Source organism: Nicotiana tabacum, chromosome 24 (genome assembly GCF_000715075.1).
Source record: "Nicotiana tabacum cultivar K326 chromosome 24, ASM71507v2, whole genome shotgun sequence".
Classification (NCBI taxonomy): Eukaryota; Viridiplantae; Streptophyta; class Magnoliopsida; order Solanales; family Solanaceae; genus Nicotiana; species Nicotiana tabacum.
The window spans coordinates 19,451,793-19,472,598 of record NC_134103.1 but is presented as its reverse complement, the minus strand read 5'-3'; the positions used below and the strand labels follow the sequence as shown (position 1 = coordinate 19,472,598).

The following is a 20,806-nucleotide window of genomic DNA, read 5'->3' as shown; positions in this document are numbered from 1 at the left end:
GGCCTTTCGATGTAAAAACTTTTCTGGAAATGGTTCATCTATTTTCTGTTTTCCTATGTTTAAGAAAATTTTGTTTTGTGCACTAGTGGCTGTGATCTCCTTATTAGGTAACATAGTATATGTCAACCCTGCCTACTTTTGGGTACCGATACGAGCCTAACTACCTTTTGTAGTATTCTTCTCTTTTGACTCGTGCAATTCTTAATATTTAGTTGCTGGGGTAATTGGATATAAATAATCTAAGCCTTCTTGCTTGACTAAGTCCAAATTAATGTTAGGGTTAGGCCATTTTGAATTTTATAACCTTGGGAGTTCTGTCGGCTTCTACCACTTAGTGGGGATGACAGAAATCCTACTCAATCTGAAAGGGATTTTAACTAGACATCTGTTGTCGAAGGCAAATGTGTTTTCGATCTTCTATATATTATCCAAAAAAGAAAAAATAAGCACTGTGTAAGAAGGATTTTCTGTCGAACTTAGTCCCACAATGTGGTGTCACGGAAGAATTAGTCTTATGTTCCCTTCAACGCACATTTTGGGTAGGTTGTTTCAAGGACTGCCTGTCATGACTTGTGAGTGACCACACTTTCAACAATAGCCTGAAATGTGATCCAGCTTTGCATCATACTTTAGTCTCTAGAAGAAATCCCAGGGTATGATAGCAGTGAAGTAGGTAAACTGTGTATACTTCTTGTATATGTGCCTTTTGTTGGTGCAAACATTAATGAAATTTATTTAATCAAAGAAAAAGTTTGAGGCAGGCTTTCTGGCTGATAAAAGTTTAAGATGCATTTCTGCTGATTTTTCTTTTACCTAAATGGTATTTCTGCATTGTTTTATGATCTTCTGAACTTGTTTGTTTTCTTGTAAAATTTCAAATTGCCCTAGTCGTTTTTGCCAGGTTGAGCTTTTCTGTAGTTGATCTTGTACCAGCTTACTGATTAAAACAGTAAAGGATGCTCTAATTTTTTTTTTGAGAGGGCTTACCGATTAAACTCTAATTGCAGACAAGCAAAGGATGCTCCTAAGATTATCAAGAAACGTTTAGGGAGTAAAAATCCGAAAATACAGCTCCTTACCCTATTTGTAAGTACATCTCACTTGAACTTAATTTTACTAGATTTCTTTTTGTCTAGGGTTACATAGAGTTTATTTGCTGAAATATCTTCCATAAAATTCTAATTTGCTGAAATTTTATCCAGAAAATTATTCACTTGCTTTTCTCATAGATGATTTGTTGAGTTTGTCTCCTTATATGATCTTGGGCAATTCTCACCTCATGATTAAAAGTACCAGGATCCACTTATCCTTAGTTTAACATACAAATTTGACATATTACTGGTCTCATCTCCTCATTCCTGACACATCGTCTGTGAAACTGGTATAACTGACAAGAGGTGAATATAGTTGTCAAACTTTAGCCTGCTAGTGTACTATACTGAAATACCTCTTATGTGTTTTCAGCACATCTGTAGTGTTGGCATTTTTCAGATAGGTCGATAACAATTGCCAATAGAAATTCACTTATCAATGTGTCATGTTTGACTGCTTATGTCTCGAGATAAAGTTAATTTATCAGTAAAAAATTCAGTGGATATTCTGGGAGTACAGTTGTTCATTCTCATCATGGGATTTGCCATTTGAAGTTGCAAAAAAGTTCATAAAGAGAAACTTGAATTGAAGATTATTTTACTATCTATTTAATTCTCCGAACATTTTATTCAGGTTCTCGAGACCCTGAGCAAAAATTGTGGAGAGAATGTGTTTCAGCAAATTGTGGAGCGGGACATTTTAAAGGACATGGTCAAAATTGTGAAGAAGGTAAACAACTTCCTATATACATGGTTTCCTCAACTTGTTTCACCTCTTTGAGATCTGTAATAATGTAACGACCCGACTTGTCGTTTCAAGAATTTACGTTCCGTTCAGTGGCTTAAGGTCTCGAGAAGCTTCGTAATATGTATTATGACCCGTGAGTGTGGTCGAGTTTGATTTTCGAAATTTAATTAAAAGAATAATTCTTATTTAGAAGCTTAAATGGAAAGAGTTGACCGGAGAGTTGACTTTTGATCAAACGACCCCGGAATAGAATTTCGATGATGGCAATAGCTTCGTATGATGATTTCGGACTTAGGCGTATGTTCGGATTTGGATTTGGAAGTCCGTAGGACAATTCGACACATTTTGGCGAAAGTTGGAAAATAGAAGATTTTGGAAAGTCCGACCGAAGGGTGAAATTTTGATAACGAGATCGGATTTCGATTCCGGAAATGAGGATAGCTTCATGTCATCAATTATGACTCAAGTGCAAAATTTGAAGTCATTCCGGATTGATTTGATACGTTTCGGCGCAAAATATAGAGGTTGGAGGATTTGAAAATTTATAATTCGATTTGATGCGCGATTCGTAATTTCGGCATTGTTTGATATGGTTTGAAGCCTCGACTAAGTTCGTATTGTACTTTTGGACATGTTGTTATAATTGGTTGAGGTCCCGGGGGCCCCGGGTGAATTTCGAAAGGGTAACGGAGCAATTCGAACTTGGAAGAAGCTGCTGGAAAAATGGCAGCAACTGTTGGATTCGCACCTGCGGAATTTTGGGCGCAAGTGCGACCACGCAGCAGCGAGGGAGCCATCGCAGAAGCGAAGATGGAAGGGCATGGCAGTGGTCGCAGGTGCGAAGAAAATCCCGCACCTGCGGAAACGCAGAAGCGGGAAAGGAAGGCGCAAAAGTGGCTATTTGCGCAGATGCGCATGTTGCATCGCACCTGCGAATGCGCAGGAGCGGAAAGGATTCCGCAGGTGCGATGTGTTTATTGGCAGTGGACGTCGCAGAAGCGAGAATTGGCTCGCAAAAGCGAGCTCGCAGGTGCGACTAAAATGTCTGCAGGTGCGAAACTGGGCAGAAACATAAGGATTGAACTTGGTCATTTTTGGCATTTCGTTTTGGAATTTTTGGAGCTCGGATTTGGGTGATTCTGGAGGGATTTTTCACAAGTTTGGTTGGGGTAAGTATTCTATATCCTAAAGTGATTATATTTCATGAATCTATGATTATATTCATCGTTTAATTCAGATTTAAATGGAAGAAATCAAGATTTTTACAAAATCTTCCAAAAACGAAAATTTAAGATTTGGAAGTCGAGTTGTTATTGGAATTCGATAAAATTGGTATGGTTGAACTCGTATCAGAATGAGTGTTCGGATTTCATGAAAATTACGTCAGGTTTCGAGGGGCGGGCCTCGCGTTGACTTTTGTTGACTTTTTGGAATAAATTTTTAAGTCGACGTATTATTATCTGGAATTATTTTCGATGAATTTTAATTAAGTGATACAATTAATTTGGATAGATTTGAGCTGTCCGGATGTCAATTCAAGCAAGAAGGCTATTTTGGAATATCAGCCTAACTTCAAAAAATGTAAGTGTCTTGCTTAACCTCGAGTGGGGGAATTACCCCTTAGGCATTGAGTCTTATGTGCACTTTGTGTAATTGAAAACCATGTACGCGAGGTGACGAGTACGTACTTGGTTTATATGTGCAAATTTTATTGAGTTAAAGTCTTGAGCATATTGTGTAGTAAATTGGATAATTGTCGGCATATATTTAATCATCTATTTGTTGTGCCTAAATCCTTGTTGTTGACTCTGTTGTTATATGACAATTTGATGTGATTGTTATTTGATTATTTATGAAATTCCGTGAATTTGCTAGTTTGATAATTATTGGAATTTAATTTAATTTTGGATTTTCCCCTCAAAATAATTAATTAAATGAGCTTAAGAAGTGGTGTTTATATAATTATTGAAAATTTGGAGTTAGTGAAGACTTTGCTTTATGTTGAGTAATTTCTATCTATGTTGATTGTTTTTGGGTGTTGTACACATTGTGTGGAGCCTTCGGCTATTTGTTGTGAAATTAATTGACTTGGTTGTATCTTTGGAATTTTGGTTGTAGCCATTGGGCAAATTGTGATATGAATTGATTTTGTTATGTTGCTGTGATAATTTCCCGTGTAAATTGTTGTGTTGTGTTAATTGTTATTTTGAAGATATAAGAGTGGCATTTCACCGTTGATATTATGTGGGTATAAGAGTGACATTTCACGGTGGTTGTGGCTATTGATATTGTCTGGGCGGAGCGATAAGGGTGGCTATAGAAGTGATAAGGGTGACTATTGTCAGGGATGATATGCGATGATGCGGGGTTGTGGTGTTGATGATTTTCATGTGATGTTGTGATTTTCTTGTGTTTATTTTTATACCTTGTGCAAATTGTCTTGTTGTTGGTAAATTGATAACAATCTGATTTATGTTGAAATTGAGAGCCTGTGGTTATTGCCAGGCGGATTATAAAATGAAATGTGGGCACGAGGTGCCGTGAGTAAATAATGAGGATACTTGGCACGTGAATTGTTCGTGCAGTTGTGATATGAAATGAGGGCACGAGGTGCCGGGGGATATGATGATTTAATTATGGGCACGAGGTGCCTTCAAAATATGAAAATGGGCTGAGACCCGTGTTTACGAAAAATATGAAAATGGGCTGAGATCCGTATTTTTATGATTATGAAATGAGGTGTCACATAGTGACTTTTTAATTGAAAGAACTATATTCAAAATATTTATTTGGAAGGATTTTTATTCAAAGAGAGTTATTTGGAAGAATTATATTTGAAAGGTAATTATTCAAAAGAAGTATATTCGAAAGATATTTATCTTAAAGAATAATATGTGAAGGATTTATATTTGAAGGACTTGACTTGTTGATTGTACTTGTGTTCCTTATTCGCCCGAGTAATAATTATGATATTCTTATTGTCTTATTGTTATATCACTGGTTGAGTTTGTTGTTATCATTGCTAGTTGTTTTCCAGTACTATTGTATACTGCTATATTGTACAGGTTATTTGACTAGTGAGTGTCTTGACTGTACCTCGTCTCTACTCCACTGAGGTTAGTCTTGATACTTACTGGGTACCGACCGTGGTGTACTCATACTACACTTCTGCACATTTTTGTGCAGAGCGAGGTATTGGAGGTATCGGATCTGGACAGAGTTAGAGTGTGATCGCAAGGATTCAAGGTAGAACTGCTTGGTCATCGCAGTCCCTTGGAGTCTGTTCATTTCATTGTACTGTTAATTTTTAATCAAACAGTATTGTATATTTGGTCTTCATGATCATTCCATGTATTCAGTTAGAGTTCGTGACTCAGTACTACCAGTCTTGGGAGGTTGTATATTCTTATTCATTCCGCTGTTAGTTTTGGTTGCTTATTTAAATAAATAAGAAAAAAAATAGCTTCAAAAATGTTATTGCAATCGGCTTACCTAGTATTAGAGACTATGTGTCATCACGACGCCTGTGGCGGAATTTTGGGTCGTGACAAATAACTTTAGGATTTTTGTTTTTGCTGTAAACTTTGCAGCCTGATTTAAATGTGAGGGAGAAGATTTTGATTTTGATAGATTCATGGCAAGAAGCTTTGGGAGGGCCAGGGGGGAAGATTTCCCCGGTACTATGCTGCATATAATGAGCTGAAGGTGATTCCTTTATGTCCCTATTATTATTATGTTTAAGCTTCTATCAATCTTTGCGTTAAAGTTGTGTGCAAATCAGGGGCGGACCCACATAGGGTCAAGAGGGTTCAAATGAACCCGCTTCGTCAAATTATTTTGGTATTATATATAGGTTAAATTCTGTAAATTTGATATAATAATGTTATTTTGAATCCTCTTGAGCAAACATGATCCAGTGGACGGATGGTTGTGCGGGTTCAATGTTTGATGCATGTTAAGGGTTCGAAACTTTGTAACAGCAACTCTTTGCTGTTTTTTTCTTTTGCATAGTTTTTGTTCTTGCACATCTTTTGTTCTTTGTCACCGTGTGCACATGTGTGTTCAATCATCAATGCGTGAAATCTAACATTATTTTGCTAAAACATGCAAGTGCAGACATTGAATATTTTTAATTCCTAATTCATCTTAAATTATTTTATACTAAATTAATTATTTATGTTACGTTGAACAAGTTAGTTTACTTTATCAGCTTTCTTATCTTATATTAGTTTAGTTTAAGTTATAACTGAAAGCTTATATTAGTTTAGTTTAAGTTATAACTCTTTAATTTTTGTTCGTAAATTAACAATTTTGTTCTTTATAAGAAAAAAATCTAATAAATTTCCAAATTGGTTGGATTTTTTTGTTAAGTTTTACAAGTTGTAAAATTCGTTTAAGTATAATTGCTAAATTAAATAGATAAATTATTAACATTTGCAGCTAAAGTAATTTGTCTTTTTTAAACATTTTAAATATCTTTCCCAACTATTTTTGGAAAGAAAAAAGGAAAAAAGTATGTCTGTCTCAACTTTTTGGATGTTCGTTTTGTGGTAGCATTGACTCAAAAAATAAAAAAGCGTTGGGCAAATTTTACTTGTCGGTACAGCCCTTATTGTTGGTTATAGTTATTTTTTATTGAACCCATATACATAAAATTCTGGTTCCGCCATTGATGCAAAGCATTCTTGGTTGATCTTTCCCTTATTGTAGCACCTTGTTGTAGCAAAGTTTCATGTTTTCAGTTTCAGTTGGTAATAATTTCCTAGATATCTTTATCACAAAAAAGAAAAAAGTTCCCCGATTAAGCTGAATCAACTCCTCTATATTGATCTTGTTAGTTTACAGCATGTATATAGTGTAGTATTGTCCCACATTGGTAGAGGAGTAATATGTCCTTGTATAGTATAACTATAAATAAGGACCTCTTGTATTGTATTGTTCATCTAATATCAATAATATATTTTCTCCCGTGCTTTCTCACATGGTATCAGAGTAATTGTGAGAGACTTATCGCTGCGCATAAATTCCAGCGATTCCGGGAAAGAGAAATCAGTACTTTTTTAAAGGCTGTTTTCTATCTGCTTTATTTCTGTCAGTGTTGTGCAAAATCCAACACTACCACGAGAGTCGTCACTGTCCGACGACCAAACCCCAGTGAAAAACTCCGGCAGCAGCCTCCTCACGCGCCACCAGAAGCTCTCGCGCGCTCACGCGCCGGCGCGTACGACCACTTCCGGCCATTTTTTAAAAATCTTTCTTCAGAACAGTTGGGTCGCCTGGTAATTCCGATCCTACCCTTACTGTTTTCATTTCATTCCGTCAACTTTGAATTTTTTCCGGCAGCTACAGTACTATCCCGACAGCTACAGTAGATTCCGGCAGCTACAGTATTTCAGTATTCTGTTTCTGTGTTTCCGTACACTATTTCAGTGGATTACAGTTGATTCTTTCTCTTATTTGGTAATAATTTGCAACAATGTCTTTGGGATTTGATGCTTTTGGGTCTAGAAACATGAGTTCTGAAAGCTCTAGTGCTATTATTACCTCGGAACCTTTAATGGGAGGTTCAAACTACTTAGCTTGGGCTTCATCTGTCGAGTTATGGTGTAGAGGTTAAGGTGTTCAAGATCATCTAATCAAACAGTCTAGCGATGGAGATGAAAAGGCAATAGCACTTTGGGCAAAAATCGATGCTCAGTTATGTAGCATCTTGTGGCGATCTATTGATTCCAAGTTGATGCCCTTGTTTCGTCCATTCCAGACATGTTATTTGATTTGGGCAAAGGCACGCACCTTATACAGTAATGACATATCTCGCTTCTATGATGTGATATCGCGGATGACAAACTTAAAGAAGCAGGAATTGGATATGTCTACTTACTTGGGTCAAGTACAGGCAGTCATGGAGGAATTTGAGAAGTTGATGCCGGTTTCTGCTAGTGTGGAAAAACAACAAGAGCAGCGACAAAAGATGTTTCTCGTTCTTACCCTCGCTGGACTTCTTAATGATCTTGATTCAGTACGCGACCAGATTTTGGCTAGTCCGTCTGTCCCGACAGTTGATGAATTATTCTCTCGATTACTCCGCCTTGCTGCAACACTAAGTCCACCAGTGATCTCATCACAAATATTTGATTCCTCTGTTCTTGCATCCCAGACAATGGATGTTCGGGCATCTCAAACTATGGAGCATAGACGAGGAGGAGGTCGTTTTGGAAGATCTAGACCCAAGTGTTCTTATTGTCACAAACTTGGACACACTCGTAAAATGTGCTATTCTTTACATGGTCGTCCACCCAAAAATGCTTACATTGCTCGGACCGAGACTCCAGGTAACCAAGGATTTTCTTTATCTAAAGAAGAATATAATGAGCTCCTTCAGTATCCAACAAGTAAGCAGACATCTCCACAAGTAGCCTCAGTTGCTCAGACTGATACTTCTGTTACTGGTAATTCTTTTGCTTGTGTTTCCCAGTCTAGCACTCTTGGCCCATGGGTCATGGACTCCGGCGCTTCTGATCACATCTCTGGTAATATATCACTTTTGTCAAATATTGTATATTCACAGTCTCTTCCCACTGTTACTTTAGCCAATGGATGTCAAACTAAGGCAAACGGAGTTGGACAAGCTAATCCCTTGTCTTCTATCACCCTAGATTCCGTTCTTTATGTCCCTGGCTGTCATTTTAGTCTTGCATCTATTAGTCTTTTGACTCGTGCCTCCATTGTGGTATATATTTTATTGACGATTCTTTTATTATGCAGGACCGCAGTACGGGACAGACAATTGTTACAGGACGTGAATCAGAAGGCCTTTACTACCTTAACTCACTCAGACCTTCCACAACATGTCTAGTTACAGATCCTCCAGATCTAATCCACAGACGTTTAGGACATCCGAGTTTATCCAAACTTCAGAAGATGGTGCCTAGTTTATCTAGTTTGTCTACATTAGATTGTGAGTCGTGTCAACTTGGGAAACATACCCGAGCCTCCTTTTCGCGTAGTGTTGAGAGTCATGCAGAGTCTGTCTTCTCCTTAGTTCATTCTGATATATGGGGTCCTAGTAGAGTCAGTTCATCCTTGGGATTTCGTTATTTTGTCAGTTTCATTGATGATTATTCAAGATGTACTTGGCTTTTCTTAATGAAAGATCGTTCTGAGTTATTTTCTATATTCCAGAGTTTCTGTGCTGAAATCAAAAACCAATTTGATGTTTCTATTCGCATTTTTCGCAGTGATAATGCCTTAGAGTATTTATCTTCTCAATTTCAGCAGTTTATGACTTCAAAGAATTACTCATCAGATATCTTGTCCTTATACCCCTTAGCAAAATGGGGTTGCTGAGAGAAAGAATAGGCACCTTATTGAGACTGTTCGCACACTTCTAATTGAATCTCGTGTTCCGTTTCATTTTTGGGGTGATGCAGTTCTCACAGCTTGTTATTTGATTAATCGGATGCCTTCATCTCCCATCAAGAATCAGATTCCGCATTTAGTATTGTTTCCCTAGTCACCCTTATACTCTCTTCCATCTCGTGTTTTTGGAAGCACGCATTTTGTTCATAACTTATCCCCTGGGAAAGATAAGTTAGCTCCTCGTGCTCTCAAGTGTGTCTTCCTTGGTTATTCTCGTGTTCAGAAGGGATATCGTTGTTTTATCGGCACTCTGCTTCAAGTCTCTGTATTTATCTAGTAGTCTATGTTGATAATATTGTTATTACTGGCAATGATCAGGATGGCATTACCAATCTGAAGCAGTATCTCTTCCAGCACTTCCAAACTAAGGATCTAGGCAGATTGAAGTACTTTCTAGGTATTGAGGTTGCCAGTCTAGCTCAAGTATTATTATTTCTCAAAGAAAATATGCTTTAGACATTCTTGAGGAGACGGTGATGATAGGTTGCAGACCTGTTGACACTCCGATGGATCCGAATTCTAAACTTATGCCAGGACAGGGGGAGCCGCTTAGCGTTCCTGCAAGCTATAGGCGACTGGTTGGAAAATTAAATTATCTCACTGTGACTAGACCCGACATTTCTTATCCTATGAGTGTTGTAAGTCAGTTTATGAATTCTCCCTGTGATAGTCATTGGGATGCAGTTGTCCGCATTATTCGATATATAAAATCGACTCCAGGCAAAGGGTTACTCTTTGAGGATCGAAGTCATGAGCAGATCATTGGATACTCAGATGCTGATTGGGCAGGATCACCTTCTGATAGACGTTCTACGTCTGGATATTGTGTTTTAGTAGGGGAAAATTTGGTGTTCTGGAAGAGCAAGAAACAGAATGTAGTTGCTAGGTCTAGTGCAGAAGCAGAATATCGAGCAATGGCTATGGCAACATGTGAGCTAGTCTGGACCAAACAATTGCTCAAGGAGTTGAAATTTGGTGAAATCAGTCGGATGGAACTTGTGTGCGATAATCAAGCTGCCCTTCATATTGCATCAAATCCGGTGTTCCATGAGAGAACTAAATACATTGAGATTGATTGTCACTTCGTCAGAGAAAAGATACTTTCAGGAGAGATTGCTACAAAGTTTGTGAGGTCGAATGCTCAACTTGCAGATATTTTCACCAAGTCTCTCACTGGTCCTCGTATTAGTTATATACGTAACAAGTTCGGTACATATGATTTATATGCACCGGCTTGAGGGGGAGTGTTAGTTTACAGCATGTATATAGTGTAGTATTGTCCCACGTTGGTAGATGAGTAGTATGTCCTTGTATAGTATAACTATAAATAAGGACCTCTTGTATTGTAATGTTCATCTAATATCAATAATATATTTTCTCCCGTGTTTTCTCACAGATCTGTTAGATAAGAAAGTGGATATGTTTCTCGGATATCGATTCACATTGACCTCTATTCAGATGTCTTTTTTTTGATGAAGTAAGAGAATTTCATTAAGGGCATCAAGAAGATGCATAGCAAAAGAGGGTATAATTAAATAGAGTGTTTCTGCTCATAAACATACAAAAAGAAACCTATGTTAAACTAAGGAGCAGACACAGTCCAAAAAATGATCACAACTAGATACATGTGCCTGATTAAGCCAAGTAAAAAGGTTAAATAAAACAAAGCTAACGGAAGACAATTCAGATATCTTTGGAACCGGATAAAACAAAGTGAAAGGAATGGAAACTGAAGCAAAGAAAGATAAAGAAAACTGAAAAAAGAAAGTTCCCTTCCTTTTGTCTAGGACCTCTAGGTGCAGAGCAAAGCTAACAGAAGACAATTTTCTCTCTCATCACTATCCTGGTTGAAATAATTAAGTCTGCCTTAGTAGAAAATAGTTTTCATGATTTCATATTGCTTCCCGCTCTCCATCCAAACCAAACAAGTTAAATGAAAGCTGCTGCAGCTAACATGCAGGAAGAGAAGGCAAACAACTTTCAATCATCAAAGTACTGTGCAGAATTTTTGTTTATGATAATGCTATTTTCTCACTGATGTCCCTTAGCATTCTCTTAGGTCTGGCTTATTTTGATAGCTTTTGTCATTTTCCGGGTGGTTTCCACTTTCCGGGACTTGCTTTATTTTGCCAGGCAATTGCCTGTTTTCCACAAGATATTGTTCTCCTCCGAGGCTTGAGAGCTTATTCCCTTCTTGTTCACCTTTCCATCCCGAAAATAAGAGAGCCTTCACGGAAAAACTGTTAGAACTAGATCTCTCATACAAAAAGTCCTGAACTAATTACTCGCTCAATGCGCATTGAAATTCTAATGAATGCCTTTATATTTCAACTATAACTATGTGTCAGTCTTTTCTTTCGGACAACCCCATTCTACAACGGAGTACGAACACAAGTAGCGTGACATGGCAGCAGTTGGGGAGAAGGAAAAGCTATCAGACATCAATCCAATGAATAGACAAAGCGGCTTGGCCGAAGGGGGTGTGTGTGTGTATATATATATATATGGGTTTTGCTAACCTATAACATGGTTGTAGTAGGTTAGCATCGTAAACATAATTTAGTTCTCCAAAATGCCCATATTATTTGCTACCACCACATTAAATTTAGGGGCTTTTTTTTTTGGTTCTAGAAAAATTCGCCATTTTAACTTTTATCTCTGCAATCTGCATTTCCCACCTCTACAACGTTATGGCGGCAAACAAAGTCAGCAACACCTTTATTTTCCATCATCAACAGGCCATTCTTCTCAATCCAGTATCTTTTTCTCTCACAACTTGACAATAATATAATGGAAGTAAGATTTTGCTCTAATGTCTCTTCATTTTAGTAAACAGATTATGGTGTAAAATTTTGTCAGTTTGCTTTTTGATTTGTTTATACCCAACAATTAGTCTATTTGATCTTGTCCAATAGAATCCACCATATATTGTTCCAAAATTGGATTTTACAGATTCAAGATTCATTTTTCTTCAGTCATGCACATGGAGTCTATTAAAATAATACAATTCTTATTTTGTGTTTTGTCTTTATTCTTCTTCTGAGTATGTACCGAACCTTGCAAAATCACTTTGTTATTCGCAAATTGTTCTTCGTTGCTATGGAAAGAGAAGAAGAGAGAGGTGAAGGGGCTACTGCGGAGAAAGAGTTCTAGTAAGCTGGGGGTTTAGTATTTCAAGTTTAGAAGGACAGAAAAGTCCCTAAATTTAATGTGGTGGCAGCAAATAGTATGGGCATTTTGGAGAGTTAAATTATGTGTATAATGCTAACCTACTACAACCGTGTTAGCAATATATATGTGTGTGTATATATATATATATATATATGTATGTGTGTATATATATATATATTGGATCTTGCTAACCTACTACGTTGCTGTAGTAGGTTTGCATTGTACCAACTTTTAGTTTCCATAAATGTCCCTGTCAGCAAATTAGCAACACATGAATTAAATGGGTTCTTTGTCTTTTAACTCATCCAACTCTTTCCTCCACCGTACTTGGCGTCTCTCGCGGGCAGAGAAGAAATCCAATTTTGCTTCACTGCAAAATTCTTTGCAGTTTTCAACCCATTTTCTTATCTTCAGTTTCCACCGACAATTCTTTGCAGATTTCAACAGTTTCTTAACTTTAGTTTCCACGGTAAATATGTTCTTAAAATGAAATTTTCCAGATTAGCGTTTGCTGAAGTTCTTTTTGAGTTAGAAGTTCTTTTTGGTGGACAATCCACGCCCATTGCTTCTTTCATCTCTTTTCTCAGAGAATCCAATGAAGAACAAGAGAAAAACATGAACATCAAAGTCGGTTGTAGGGGGGAAAGGGGGACATTAGTCTAATTTGTTTTTCAATATATTTTTTCTTTGAGTTTGGAATTATGAAAACTTTAATGGTGATACATGTGGAGAATAACAATAACTAGCCATGTAAAAAGCTTTGGTTAGTTGAATATGGAAGTCGGGAAAAGGAAAGTATATGAGAGAATGGAAAAGAGAGGAGGAAGAGAGAGGGAAGGAGAATTAGATATTAATTTTGGTAAAAAGACAAAAGAGCTCATCCGATTGACACATTGTTAATTTGCTAGACATATGAAAACTAAAAAGTGGGTACAATGCTATCTACTACAACATGTGTATGTAGGTGCATAATTTTAAGTAGCTTCAACATTGGCTACAAATCAATATGGGTCTAATTTGTTTTTCAATTTTTTCAATATATTATTCTTTGAGATTGGAATTGTGAAAACTTTTAAGTCCCGGGGCACCTTCTTATCACATAAAACGCCAGATGCTAACCTCCATTTCATCCAACTTGCTCCTATACGGTGTGTGACATCCTCGCCGATCTCCCCGTTCCCCTGGATAATCGACCCAAGGTACTTAAAACTTCCGTTTTGGGGATGACTTGTGAATCAAGCCTCACGTCGTTGTCCACTTCCTCCGTAACATCGTTGAACTTGCACTCCAAGTACTCAGTCTTAGTCCTACTCAACTTGAAACCTTTTGACTCAAGGGTCTGTCTCCAAACCTCCAACCTCTCGCCAACCCCTCCTCGCGTCTCATCAATCAGAACTATATCATCAGCACTACAACAAAAAAGGGGCTTTAGCGGCAATTAAAAACAGCTTTAGCAGCAATAACAATAGCCGCTATATCGTTTACCGGCCATTGGTATTTATGCCATCATTTTTTCTAGCACTAATGGGTATAAGTTCATGATTTAATTTAAGGATTAGAGAATCATGATCTAACACCTATTTCTCATGAACTCCATCCTAACCGATATTTTTACACACAAACACGTTGATCCAGATTCATCATATAACAAAGCCAGAATAACTACTACTTTAAAAAAAAACATGTTTTCTATTCTAATAACTGATATAAAATCCCCATAAAAATGCAACTTTCACTACTTAAAAATTAAAGAAAATTAAAATATTACCAAATCCAAAATACGACTTGAACTTGGTATAATTTTAAGACGATAATCATTAAGAATGAAGTTTACTAAGATGAAATCAACAGGAAAGAGTTCCTTCATAGCAAAGATCTTTAAATTGCTAGTACTGGATGTTCACGTAGAATAATCACACAACTTCAATAATGAGACTCAGTCTATCTAGCCAGAAGAAATTGTTCTGAGAATGAACACAAAATGCAGCAAAACATTCCATGGGTATAAACAACTACCAACATTATAATTCAAAACATAAACTTTTCTCCACCCTTAACATTCAATCTGTCAAGCTAGCTAATTGAATTGATCCAGCAAATACAATTTCAACCATACCAAGAGATTTTAAATTCAAAATTATAGTCTGCCTAAAACAAGAAAGAACACCACAATTAATTAAAAGCACTATCTTAATTCAATTATATTACAGCAAAATAAAAAAAGATTAGGAAGAGATTTGAGAAATAGGATGATCTTAGTAGCTATCATGAATGACAGTCCCAGGAAACGAAATTTTCATCATCTGCCTTAATAAACACATATGTAAAAACATAGAGCAAAAGCTATTCAATGGCAGTCAATGCATTATTAACAAACAAGACCTTGTAGAAAGCGCTAAAGTCTGCTATGGTTTTAAGCACAAAGAATACCAAAACAATAAAACATGAGATTTAGCGAAGAAAGGTGCTTATAAGGGGAAAAATTGAGTTGGGTTTTTAGGTATTGAGTCAAAAAGGTTCAATCTTTCTGTTGTCATAACCATTAAACCCTAAATTCTAAAAGATAGAGATAGAGATAGAAAGTGTATAAAGAGAGATTGAAAAATATAGAATTAGAAATAAAGAGATTAATCAAAATCGTACCTACAACCTACGAAGAATTTTGTTTGTTGAAGCCAAATTGCAATGTTTGGTTTTTTTACTCCTGGAACCTTGCAAAGCTTATGGAAGAGCGTAGTTTGAAGTCCAAATTACAACGAGATTCGTAGTATTTTTTTAAGAAAAATTGAAGTGGTAAATTATATAGGAGGGAAAATATTAAAGCGAAAAATAAATTGGAGGCAAGAGAAAAAGTAAAAACAAATTTTTTCGGGCTATTCTCTTGAATTGCCACTAAAAATATACTTTTTGCTAAAAAATATACTTTAGGGGCAATTATGGTAAAACCATCTTTTGTTGTAGTGGCAAATAACATACACCATGGCACTTCCCCTTGAATATGATGCGTTAGTGCGTCCATTGCAAGAGCAAATAAGAAAGGGCTGAGCGCAGATCGTTGGTGTAACCCCATAACTACCGAAAAATGCTCTGAGTCTTCTCCTACTGTCCTAACATGAGTCTTGGCTCCATCATACATGTCTTTAATCATACTAATGTAAGCTACCAGGACACTTTTTACCTCCAAGCATCTCCAAAGAACCTCCCTCATGACCTTGTCGTATGTTTTCTCTAGGTCAATAAACACCATGTGCAAATCCTTCCTCCTATCTCTGTACTGTTCCATTAACCTCCGGATAAGATGAATAGCTTCTGTAATTGAATGACCCGGCATGAATCCAAATTGGTTCTCAGATATAGACACCGACCTCCTTACCCTCGCTCACACTTTCATCGTCTGACTAAGCAGCTTGATACCTCTATAGTTGTTACAATTCTGGATATCACTTTTGTTCTTGTACAATGAAATCACCGTACTCCATCTCTATTCCTCTGGCATCTTCTTCGTATTAAAAATAACATTGAACAGCCTGGTCGGCCACTCCAGGCCCTCTTTGCCGACATACCTCCAAAATTCAATCGGGATCTCGTCCGGCCCAATTGCTCTGCCCCTTTTCATCTTACGCATAGCGCCAACGACCTCTTCAACCTTAATGCGCCTACAGTACCTAAAATCACGGCTTCTCTCGGAGTGCTCCAAATCACCCTACACAATGTCTCTGTCCCCCTCTTCATTCAGAAGTTTATGAAAGTAAGTCTATCATCTCCTCTTAATCATAGCCTCATCCATTAAAACTCTGCCTTCCTCGTCTTTGATGCACCTCACTTTATCCAGATCACGAGTCTTTCTCTCTCTCGCCTTGGTCAACCAAAATAACTTCTTGTCCCCGCCTTTTTCCCCCAACTCTTCATACAAACGACTAAGCGCTGCATTCTTGGCATCAGTGACCGCTAGCTTCGCCTCCTTCCTTGCCTTCTTATACCCTGCCGTGTTCGCTCTTCTCTCATCCTCGTCTGTACTCTGCACTAACTTCAAGTATGCCGCTTTATTTGCTTCCACTTTTCCTTGAACCTCCTCATTCCACCACCAATCTCTTTTGTGCCCGCCAGAGTAACCCATTAAGACCCCTAACACCTCCCTCGCAACCTTCCTAATACAGTTCGTTGTCATCGACCACATAACACATGCGTCATCACTACTCTTCCAGGCCCCCAAATCCATCAGCTTCCCCTCCAACTCTTATGCTTTATCCTTAGAAAAAGCTCTGCACTCGATCCTCGGACGACCCCTTACAACCCGTTTCTTCCTCTTCATCATGATGTCGGCGTCCATCACCAATAGTCTATGTTGCGACGCGAGGGACTCACTCGGGATAACCTTGTAATCATCTGGGTCTTAGCCACCGTGCTACGGAAAGTAACCAAATGTTCATCCCTCTTGGGAAAGAAAGAGTTCGCTACAACCAGCTCAAAAGCCTTAGCGAAATCCAACAGAGTCGTACCTCCTCCGTTCCTATCCCCAAATCCGAAACCGCCATGAACCTCACCGTAGCCTCCAGCGGATGTCTAAATATGCCTATTAAAATCCCCTCCTATAAACAACTTCTCAGTGGGCGGAATACCACGCACAAGCTCATCCAACTCCTCTCAGAAGCGCCTTTTAACCTCCTCATCTAAGCCCACTTGGGGTGCGTAAGCGCTAATGACATTTAGGGTGAGCTCTCCAACAACTAACTTAATCGCCATAAGTCTATCATTCACCCGCCTAACATCAACCACCAACTCTCTAAGATCCCTATCCACCAAAATACCCACCCCGTTCCTACCTTCCTGCTACCTGAGTACCATAGTTTAAACCCGTCTGCGTCCTTCGCCCTCGTTCCTACCCACATAGTCTCCTGAGCACATGCTATATTGACCATCCTCTTATGGAGAATCTTAGCTAACTCTATAGACTTACCCGCCAGCGTTTCTATGTTCCACGAACCAATTCCCAAACTATAGACTCCCTTGATCCCCTTACCCCCTACCTTAGCCCCTGCCCTACCCCTCTCCATCCCCCGACACTCGCCACCCCCAATCCCCACCCCGAGTACATGACCTTATTCTACCATCATGGACCACTGCCACTAGAACCTACGGCAAATAAAGACAATCGCTAACGCAAAATCAAACAACGTACCCACCTTTATAAAAAAACAAGCTAGAAGTACAAGCACGCTAATAATTTGTATGGACCAGTATACGAACTAATATGATAATTTTAACTAGCGCAGGAGAAAAGGAACAAGAAATCAGGAGGTACCAATTCCTAAAGTAAAACCTGGAATGTAGTCTGGCGTACCTAGATCAGGAGCAAATCTGACTGGCCGGAGGTACTGATGCACCTCAAAGCTGCTTGGAAAAGAGGTTGAGCAGGCTGACCCGGCGGCTGCAACCACCGACGTACAATCTGCGCTCTTGAAATCTGTGCCAGCGCTTGACCGGAACTTCGCCGGAAAGGGACTGCAACTCCGGAAACTGCCTCTGTACACTCACACACACGCAGAAGAAAGAGATATCTGCGTCGCCGGACTTAGACCAGCGAGGGGAGAAGAAGAGAACGGGAAAGAAAGAAGAAGAAAGAGGAAGAAAGAGAAAAAGAAAAAGAAAAAAGAAGGATACCACACACACACCGAAGAAAGAGGGCGAGAGGGGGATGTTGAATCTGGGCCGGAAACGACGATTCCGACGGCGCTACGTCTCCGGACTCTGACCAATGGGGGGGGGGGGAGAGAGAGGAAGATAGAGGAAGCGGGAGAAAAGGAAGAGAAAGACAAGAAAAAAGAGATTAGGGTTCTTATCTGGGCTCGCCGGCGGTGTATGCGGCGGTGAAGAGGTGGTACAACGGAAGTGTCTGTAAGTTACCGTTAAGAAATAAGAAAGAACGAAAAAAGTGAAAACAATCTTTGTTGTATCAAGTTGAATGTTTTCAGAAGAGTATCTGTCAAAATTATCTCATCTTCGTGAAACTCTGCAGCGGATTGAAGAGGAATACAGTTCATTCCATATGTTCTTATATAAAACTCTTTTTTCACGTGAATCTGATTCCCTCCATATTCTGCAGCATATTGAAGAGGGATTGGATTCATTCGATATGTATTTGAACGAATTACGATCAAAGTTATCTAATTTCCTTGAAACTGTACGGCAGGTTGGAGAGGAATGCGGTTCACTCCTACTATTTTCAGAAAAGTATATGCTGTCCTCAAAGGAATCTGACCCCCTTGAGACTATGCAGTGGATTAAAAAGGAATGGGGTTTATCCAGTTTTCTTTCAGAAAAGTATCTGTCTTCAGTGGATGGATTGAAGTTCCTTAAAAGGGATTTCAAGTTCCTGGATATTATTCTCAATTTGCAGGTCTCCAAAGATGAACTTGATATAAAGAAAATCCAATCTCTGTTTCGAGGTGCTGCAGCTAGTCTCATCCAGATCTCGGGTCAAGAAAGACCATGGAGTCAGCATTTTCATGGCTATATATCTGACTTGCAAGATAAGTTTCAGTAGACTAAGTCGGATATCAGAACACCTGGAATACCATTTCCAGTTTTATCCAACACGGATGGTATTGTTAATCCCAGTTTTGTAATGGAATTCATTGACATTGTTGCTTCCAATCTCTGTGATTTGCTGAAATTTAATGATCCAAGCTCACTGCTTTGTATTGGGGACCTCATGGGTCAAATTGAGAAGGCTCTAAAGGAGTTGAAGTTCCTTAAAAGTTTTGTCTGCTTTGTTTCAGACGGATGCATAAAGCCTCACGTCCAACAAACTTTCTTAACTCATGCTTTAAAAGTGGCCTGGCAAACAACAATGTCTACCTGGTTGTATCTTCCAAGCAATAAGTACCAAGAGCCAGATTTGGCTCCAGGTGAAAAGTATCCTTTATTTTCTCAGCTCCTGGAATACGAAATTAATCCCATTAGGCCATACATCTGCAAGATCTATACTGATGTCCTGCAAGGTCTAAAGATAGTACAGTCGCAATGGTATCCCGTTCTCCAATTTAAGTATGTCGTAGATCGTGAAGTTGGATTTATGGAGACTCTCCTACGCAATTTGGAAGAGCTACCAATTTCTTTTAATTACAAAGCTACAAGGCTAACCCTTCGGGAGATGCTCAACTTCTTGAGAGCCAATCTCATCAATCTACGAGTACTGGCCCCTCAGTCTCATCTTCAAGATATAGACACTGTGATTATTGAAGCAGGATGGTTTACTCATCAAATGAGGAGGAGAAGAATAAGGGAGACACGTCTTTTGGGGAAACGAACCAAGTACCAGTTCCTGATTTGCCAGAAAAAATTCAGAGAATGCAAGCAATGATCTACCTCACAACTAGAAGGAAATTTCTCCATTAGTTCAACTTACCTGGAATTTATGAACTGGACTGCTGATTTTATTGTACACAACCTGATGGTTCTCCTATGAAACTATTCAAATTCAATTGCTTCTGTCGAGAATCGATTTCAGACAATTCCGAAGGAAATCAAGAGCTTCCAAGCTGATGTAGAACAACATGATGGACTTTGCCAGTGTGCAACACGACTAACTAGTTTGGCACTTGAGGTAAAATATATGTCTGATACTTCTATAGGAAAAGATATTCGAGACTCGTGTGTTTCCCTCTAGATCCTACACATTGTTGAAAATGGTAAACTACTCATCTCAGAGGTAGAGGAGATTCATGAAATAAATGCATCCGAATTAGTATTGCGTAATACCAAAGATGTTGCCAGTGGATATACTTCTTCACAATTTGCTAGGAGTCCCAACATGAACGAAGAAATGGTGGGCCTTATGGATGTGATGGATGAACTAAAAGGTAAATTATCCGAAGGATCTTCAAACCTTGATATCATCTCAATTGTTGGCATGCCTGGAGTGGGAAAGACAACTCTGGCAAACAAACTATACTTTGATCAATCAATTGTCTCTCATTTTGATATACGTGCCCAATGTTGTGTGTCTCAAGTATATACACTAAGGGACTTGTTATTAGCCCTTCTAGGCGATATAATTGACGACACATCTAAACTTGATAAAGAGGCTGATGATATATAGCCATATAAGCTTCGCAAACATTTGTTGGGCACGAGATACCTTCTATTGATGATATTTGGGAAACTAGCGCATGGGAGGATTTAAAGTTATGCTTCCCCGATACTAATAACGGAAGTAGAATTATTCTTACGACTCGACATTATGATGTTGCCTCTTATGCTAAACATGATAGTGATCCTCTTGTTCTTCGATAGCTGTCTAATGAAGAAAGTTGGATGTTATTATAGAATAAGGTGTTCAATAAATTAAGCTGCCCCTGGTTTTAGAGGATATTGG

At 38.5% G+C, this 20,806-nt stretch overlaps 1 long non-coding RNA gene across 1 annotated transcript; it reads left to right on the top strand.

Annotated features, from left to right (window-relative positions):
- The first annotated feature begins 1,005 nt into the window (after positions 1-1,005).
- On the top strand, positions 1,006-5,044 carry LOC107815436 (uncharacterized). The gene is made up of 3 exons (XR_012706684.1): positions 1,006-1,086; positions 1,726-1,821; positions 5,026-5,044. It is a non-coding gene; the product is annotated as an uncharacterized LOC107815436 (long non-coding RNA).
- The last annotated feature ends 15,762 nt before the right edge of the window (positions 5,045-20,806 follow it).